Genomic DNA, 8,141 nt, shown 5'->3' on the forward strand with positions numbered 1-8,141 from the left:
GGTTGATTTTTGATGCTCACTTGGGTGGCATCGTGTATGTTTGGTGTTGGTTAGTAATCTTTGGATTAGTACAGTTTTGGAGTTAGTCATGACCTTGGTCGGTCAGGTGTAGGGGATGTAGGTGGTGTCAAAATCTATAGAACATGAAGAGTTAAGTCTGAACTTATATGTGTTGGTAGTGGTGGTGTATAGTTCCGACTTTGGTGTTAACTTAGAAATCCGTGTTATGGGGTGTGGTTGGTTGGGATGTAGTGTGGTGGTTTGTCTTCCCTCGGGGTTGGTGAAGTTAGTTGGGACATTTAGGCCATCAGTTGTTCATAGTAGATGATGTATGATTGGTTGGAATGGGCATGATTGTTTCCTATAGTTGGGTGAGGCAATTAGTTGAATACCAGGTAGAGTTATCGTTGTTATGGGTAATTTGGCAAGGCACGAAGTGTGTTAGGAGATCGTGGATGGTGTGATTGGTTTTGAGTTAGTGTTTTGGCGACGGGTTGTCGCAGTGCGCTGGTCTAGGATTGACCTAGTAAATTGGTAAGGTGTAGTGTAGGGATGTATGCAAAGGTAGAGTATTATTTTATTATGGATATAGAGAGAATTAGGTTTACTCGTGTTTTGAGAATAGCTTATGGTTTTGTTAGGTATAGACTTGTACCTTAATGGTGGGTAATGTTAGCGAATCTTGATATTATCTGGTTGGTTGTTTCTTGTGAAAGGATGTTAGTCCCTTATCGTACTATTGGTTATTAGTGTTTGGTGGGTGGTGTATTCTAAACACCTTGTGTTGTATTTCAGGCAGTGGTATTGCGGACATTTCCTAAGGTCTAGAATTTATTTATTGTACTTGGGTGCGAGAGATGTGTACCTCAATTCTGGTTAAGTTAAGAGATGTTTTCGGAAGGGTTGGTCGGGAATGTAACTCACGGCTGGTGCGTAACCTATGTGTAGGGTCACCATGGTTTTGTGTTTATTGGTCGAGGTTTGGAATGATGAGGAGGAGGTGATTGTCTTCGGAGATGGGCCGTGTTTTGGCTCACGTAGTGTTCTAGGTTGGTTGAGAGAGTAGTTGGGAATGTAATGCTCAATGACTCGGGTGGGGGAGGTTTAGAACTTCTTTTGTTCTTCTGTGGACAGTTAGGATGTTGTTTTGAGTTGTGGTAACTTGTTTGGGGTTACAGTGGTAAGCTTCGGTTATGTAAGCACTTTTGCGCCATTGTGTGATTGGTGGGTGTGAAATTTCTTTCTCTTGTGTTGTTGCGTTGCTGGTATTTCAGAAATTTCTAGGGGTTTTCATCGTGGAAATTTTGTTTTGGTATTGTGGCATCACCATGGCTATGATGGGTTTTGTTAGGTGACTGTGTTGTGGTTCAGCGGAAGAATGTTAAGAAATGATTTTGAGGAAAAAAAAAAAAAAATTGGTGTTGTGGCCTTGAGTAGTTTTCTTGAACTAAAACAGTTTTGGTTTAAAATGTAAGTTTTTGGTTTAATAAAAAACAGAATCTAACAAATCAAAAAAATAAAAATTAAAAAAAATATATTTTGAAAATGAAACTGATTTTGGTGTTATGAGTAACACTTGTGCTTTTGGAAAAACAGTTTGGAAATTTCTGAGTTTTGTTGTGGACGGTTGAAAATGTATTTGGGTTGTGACGGTGCGAGTTTAAACACCTTTTGGGAAAGCAAAGTGTTTTGAAACAAATGAGGAAAATAAGGAATTTTTGTTTTCCCTGAATGGGGTACCTTATATCTTGTATTGGGAAATTGTGTTTTGACCTAGCCTAAGTTGCTAGTTGCATGTTGTATGGTTATTTTTGTAACAACTTAGAATTGTTGGATATTGATGTACCATAATGTTGTTAGAATTAATCGTGTTTTGTTTTATGTCCTCGTGCTACGGGAGAGTTGATTGGGAACTTTGTATGCAAGTAGCTTTCTTATTCTCTATGTCCAAGTGTTGAGCACTCAGCAGCAATTTGAGTATTGTTGGTGGTTGAGGCGTAGATGACGTCTTTGGAGTTCTTGTTGTTGTTGTTGTGGTTGTTGTTTCTTGTCTCATAAACCACAGCAAGTTATGTACATCGAAGAGTCATCCCTGAGGTTTTCTTACCATTCTTGATGTTCGAGTGTCTTTGGGACCTCAATGTATTGGACCGAGATTTGGGATCGTATCTCCAGATGGATCTAAGCTTGGGTTAGCATTGTGTTTTCTTGCATAGATTGTGTGGCTTTTTTGGTTTTGGAGTTTCTCAAATTTCGGGAACGAAATTTTCTAAGGTGGGCAGGTTGTAGCACTTGTATCCTTTAAGCTTTTGGAGGGAGTATTTAATTCTCTTACTTTCATTTTGGGAGTCATTGGAGTTGTTGTATCTTGGTTTTGGAGGAGTACAATTTGATTTAGACTTATTAGGATTGTTTGTTCACGCTTGTTTACGTTGAAAAGTTCTTTGGAAATTGGAAAATCTATTCTGGTGTTGACACTAGTCTTCTTGGGGGTTGACACCACCTTGCTGCCATACTCTTAGTGTCCCTACTAGTTTTTGGGGCCGACACCCTGAGTTCCTAGGGTCGACCCTTCCTTTGATGTTTTGTTCTGATTGTCTACTGAAAAATAGGGTCGACATCCTAAGTTCCTAGCGTCGACCCTTGTCTGCTACACACATTAGTGTCTTAGCCATTCTTCCTAAGGGTTGACACCACTGTCTTGAGGATCGACCCTTGAGAGTTATTTTCAAAAATTTTGATTCGGGTTTGGGCCCAACTTTTGGGGGGTTTGACATATTCTTTTCTTTGACTATTGGGGTTATTATTCTACTACTATAAATAGATTCCAAACACACTTTTCTCATTCACTTTTTCTTCTCTCTCTCTCTCTCTCTCTCTCTCTCTCTTCTCTTCTCTTCTCTTCTCTCTTTAAATCGTGAATCTCTCTCTCTCTCTCTCTCTCTCTCTCTTAGAAACTCAACTTTTCTTACATATATCTCTAGATCTACTTGGTTATAGAAATCTTTTCACCTTGGTCTTTTGAGAAATGTTGTAGATCTCATCAAAGGCTTTCTTTTGATCTAAGAGTTTCGTGGTTTCATCGACTTTGAGTTTTTCAGGGTTTTCCTCTTCGTTTCAAGAGGTAGGATATATTTCCTAAACTTAATATGAGTTCGGTAGCATATTTATGACCTATTTTTGTTATTTATATTTGGTAGTCATTTGGTATGATCTTTACCCTAGTTATTTGTTATTTCAAAAGATCAATGAATTTGGGTGTTTTGGGTTAAACTTGGGGTTTGGATTTGAAATGTAAAAGAGAGATTTTTCAAATGAGTTCTTGAACAAGGTTATGATTTTGTATTGGTGGTTTAGATATGTTGACGTGGTGGCTTTTCTTTACTGAAAAGTGATTTTGAAAGAAAATGAGCTTTTGTTCCAAAACCATGGGTTTTGGCTTTTATTAAAAAACAATGAAAAATGATGTTGGTTTTGTAAGAGATGGGAAGAAAATGTTTGTGGGATTTTGGAAATGGTTGTTGTTACTCTTTTGGAAAACATATCTATATTGATATCTTTTGATTATTACATTAGAAATAATTGTTTTGGCTATCGGTAGAGGATAGTATTGTCGTGTGTTAGAAATTGCATATGGATTAAGCCATTTGAAATCATTCATATCATGGAACATGTAATGGATTTTGGAAATTGAAATTGTATGTTTTGGAAATTCTCACATTATATTTTGGAACAATTGCAATTGTTTCGGAAAAATAATATTTGGAGTTACATGTATCGTACTATTGAAAAGGATAAATAAAATGGTGAATTTGGGAAGGAGTTGTTGTTACATCAAATAAGTTTGCATATGTGTCCAGGGTGAAAGTCCCAAAAACCGTGCGTATACATAGGTGCCGATCTCATGGATGCAATATCCGTAAAATGGCAATAGTAGCACTTGTATTGCCTACATTTACATAGGTTCCGGTTTATGGTTTTCTGTGAAAGGTCGTATTTGTTTTAAAGATTTACCCATTTTATTTACTATTATCTTGGTTTTGGAACAGGATGTTTGTAAAAACAGTTTTAACAATGTATTTGTTGTTGTTTAGCGGTGTATTCACATTTGATTTAGCAATATATTTGCTGGTTGGTATTGAGGGGTTTTTGGAAATAAATTTTATATCAAACGGATGATTTGAACTTGGAAAACGTTTTGATTAAGTGTAAGGTTTTGGTAATTGGAAAGAAAGGATTTTGTTAAGAAATCAAATGGATTTGAAAATGCATTTGGGCATATTGTATATATGTATTGCATCATGATCATTTATGCTGGTGGAGCATGTTTAGTTTTTGAAATATTCTCTATTAGGCTTTATGCTCACCCTACATGGATGAAAATGTTTTTCAGGTGTACATGTGTAAATGTGGACTGAGACGTGAAGTTGTATTCGGAATCGTGTAGGGTGGTTCTGTTATTTGTAGGCCAAGGGCAATTTATGTTATTTATTGACCGTGCGCCATTCTTGTAAGGGTTACACTCTTGTGTATGATGTAAGCCTCAGGGCGTTTAATTTGATTTTATAACATTTGTGCATGTTTTAGTTATAGAACATCCATTCGACTTAGACGTTGTATCTAAGAATGTATAAAATTGGATAAACACATGTATTGTGTGACTACATTATATTCATTTGCATGAGAGTTGTGATCTATTGTTCATCATCGGGTAGTTTATTCACGTGAGCCAAACCGTGTAAATATGGGGTGTAACAAAAATTCTGAGCAAATCAGGCAAAATTGGTAGTTTATTCACCAATCAGACAAAATTGCATGAGAGTTGTGATCTATTATTCATCATCGGGTAGTTTATTCACGTGAGCCGGACCGTGTAAATCCGGGGCGTGACAAAAATTGTGAGCAAATCAGACAAAATTGGTCAAAACAAAGAGAAATTTATGAGCAAACTAGACAACTTTCAAACAAATTTCTTGGTGTTTCGAAATTTCTCTAGATTGAAAGTTCTCTGCTTCGAAATTTCTTTGTAAAAATTTGAGAGACCCAATACTGTGAAAGTATTTCATGTCCTTTATACTATAAAATCTTTATATGAGGGACCTTAGAAAAAAATTTCCCTAAAAAATAAGTATAATATCTCATCATATATTTACTACTATTATAAAAGTGTGAAGAGCCTGCATGTTTCCTACTTTTTTTAAATCTCAATTTTATCCTTTCAAATCGACTATATTTTCTAAAAATCATGAACAGTTCAATATAAATCAAATATCTCTTTATTTTTGGAGTTGAACACTCAAAAGTTATATGTTTGCTTCCAAAAGTTCTATATAAACCCACCTTAAGCACCACTTTTGTTGGTTTTATTTTTAAATATATTTTTTAGCTTTTAATTTTTCATATTTTCTTAGTTTTGGTGATTAAAGATACTAAAATTTCTTCATATTTAATATTTAAATTATATTTTTACATCAAAATCTAATATCTAATAATCTAAATAGAATTTAAAAATAAAATATTGGTAAAAAAATTTATAAATTCAAACATATATTGATTTTTTATTATATATATTTTTGTTATTATTATTATTTAATATTAATAATTTTTTTTTCCTAAAAGAATACACCACAAAATATTTTCTAAGTGTATTTAGATTAAGTGAATCTAAATCTAAAAGTAAAATTAAAAAATAAAAAATTATTAAATTAAGTGAATCTAAAAAGAAAAAAGAAAAACAATGTCAAAAACACAAAAAATCAAAAATCAAAATAAAAGTTTGAAAAAACAATCCAAACCAAACACTATAAAATTCTATTTTTTTAAAATCTTTTTTCACTAATCTCTAATTTTACACAAATTATTCATAAATTCCTTTCAATTTTTATGTGAATTTAATAATTTAATTAAAAAATTGTGCATACACACAAAAATATATTACTAAACATTTACATTATGACCAACTATTTAATTATGAATAATTAACTTATCATTATTACCTGTATTATATTGTTACAAAATATTTCACATAATACTTTTGTGATATTTTATATATGTCAATATTTACATATATAAATATATAAAATATTATATAAATATAAATTTATATATGTTACTCTATTTCATACATTATCAATCTGTAATGCTATATTACAATCGGATACTGAGAGGGTAATTTTTGGGAAAAATTGGGCCGAGCTGCGAATTGGGCTTTGAGGCCCAAAACACGAAGGACTAAGTAAGAAGGCCGTAAAGGATACTCCGGCCCAGGAGAGCAAGGTTACTCCAGCCTTGGGGAGGGTGAAATTACTTCGGCCCACAAATGATAAAGTTACTTCGGTTAGAAGATTGTAAATGTACATCAGTCCGGAGGCAACTTGGAGTTAGGCCGGTCTCAGAGTTAGTCCGGTCGCAGTATGTTCTGGGTAGGCCGGTTTCGGAATTAGTCCGGTCGTGACATACTATGGTTAGGTCGGTTAGAACTTGCTACTTGGAAGTTTGATCTAAACATACCAAGGTTGAACAGGGGCAGCCGAGGTAAGGAGTTAGAGGAGAAGACCGAGCTAAGGACAGTTCGGCCCTCTGTGGCTCGGTATCGCCAATTTTACTTCGGTCACATGGAAGTTCGGCCATGGAGAAAACCATCCCACTTGGTTTAAGCAGTGGGGGAGGGTGTAAAATGATAAGCATTATTCTTTGGAGCATGAATCCTAGGAGGACTCTGCATGGAGAAATACAAGTCCTACCAGGATTGTGCCACGGGAAACTTATAAAGGCCCATAAACATCACCTTGGAGGAGGTAATTGAACACAATTCTTTCTGAGAGCATAAAACTTTGTCTATTTATCAAGCTTACTGACTTAGGCATCGGAGAGGTTTCCGGCACACACCCGCCGGCTAGCTCACGTTTGTGTTTTCAGGTAACAAAGCGACGTCGTACGGAGGAGCGTGGACTTGGTCAACAGGATTATACGAGGAGAATTATTTCCTCCCCGTACAATTGGCGCCGTCTGTGGGAACAACAGACAAGAACAAAAAACCTCTTGACTAAGCTCCTCCTTTTCTTATTCAATGGCACACATTGAAGACTTGCCGCAGTCCGCCGTCGACGGACTAACTCCAGAGGGGGGCGCAAGGCGTGAAGGACTACCTTCTGTCCCTCCCATGGCGGACTTGGAGCCCCAAAGACATACCTCCAGGAGGGATGCTAGGGGGAGACGGACTCACAGCCCCCGTCAATCCCATTCCCAGAGTCCTGACAGGCAAAGGAGGAGGATTGATCCTCAAGCCCTGGAAGATCGCATGAAGGAACAAGATGAACTAATTCGAAAGATGGCGCGGACATGGAGACTTTGAAACGCCAGATGAAGACTAAAGATGTGGCGACAGGAGAGGGGCGCAAACACAAGACGCCCCCTCGCCACTCAGAGAATCGTAGTAGGAATACTACACCCTCCCAAGGAGAGAGCAGAAGCCTCAGGACAGGCGACACTCATTCCTTATCTTCCAGGACTCGTCACTCCAGGTCTGAGAGGACGAGATCCGAAAGATCATACACTGAAGGAAGCACGTATTGGCCTTCACATTCACACCGAACCAGATCTAGACAAACAGAGCTGCCCAGGTCATCCGACTTACGAACCGTGCTCGAAGAAAAAGCACGATGCAAGGAGGATGCCAGGGCAAGGGATCCACACCGAGTTTCGGCCTTACAACGGTTGGCTCATCGGACGCATGGAAGCGTCGAGGTTGGAATGCCAATACCGCGACCGGCCTACGAACCAACGGACAAGGCATTGACAAGACTTCAGACTTCGCCGTTTGTCCCAGCAATCGAAAACGCGCCCCTACCATCAGGCTTCCTTCAGCCGAAATTCACTACCTATGAAGGGAAGACGGACCCGTATTCACACCTGAGCCACTTTCGCCAAGTCATGGCTGTGTACAGGCGAAACGAGGCCTTAATGTGCATACTTTTCCCGTCAAGTCTTGGCGACCTAGGCTTGACTTGGTTCGAAAAGCTCCCAGAGGGCAGCATAGCCTCCTGGGCCCAATTAGCAGAAGCGTTCGTAACGAGGTTTTGAACAAATACTAAAACACCGGTGGAGATAGACCAGTTACTCTCCATCGACATGGGTGAAAA

Source organism: Camellia sinensis, chromosome 9, assembly GCF_055761805.1.
Source record: "Camellia sinensis isolate YWXY chromosome 9, ASM5576180v1, whole genome shotgun sequence".
Classification (NCBI taxonomy): domain Eukaryota; kingdom Viridiplantae; phylum Streptophyta; class Magnoliopsida; order Ericales; family Theaceae; genus Camellia; species Camellia sinensis.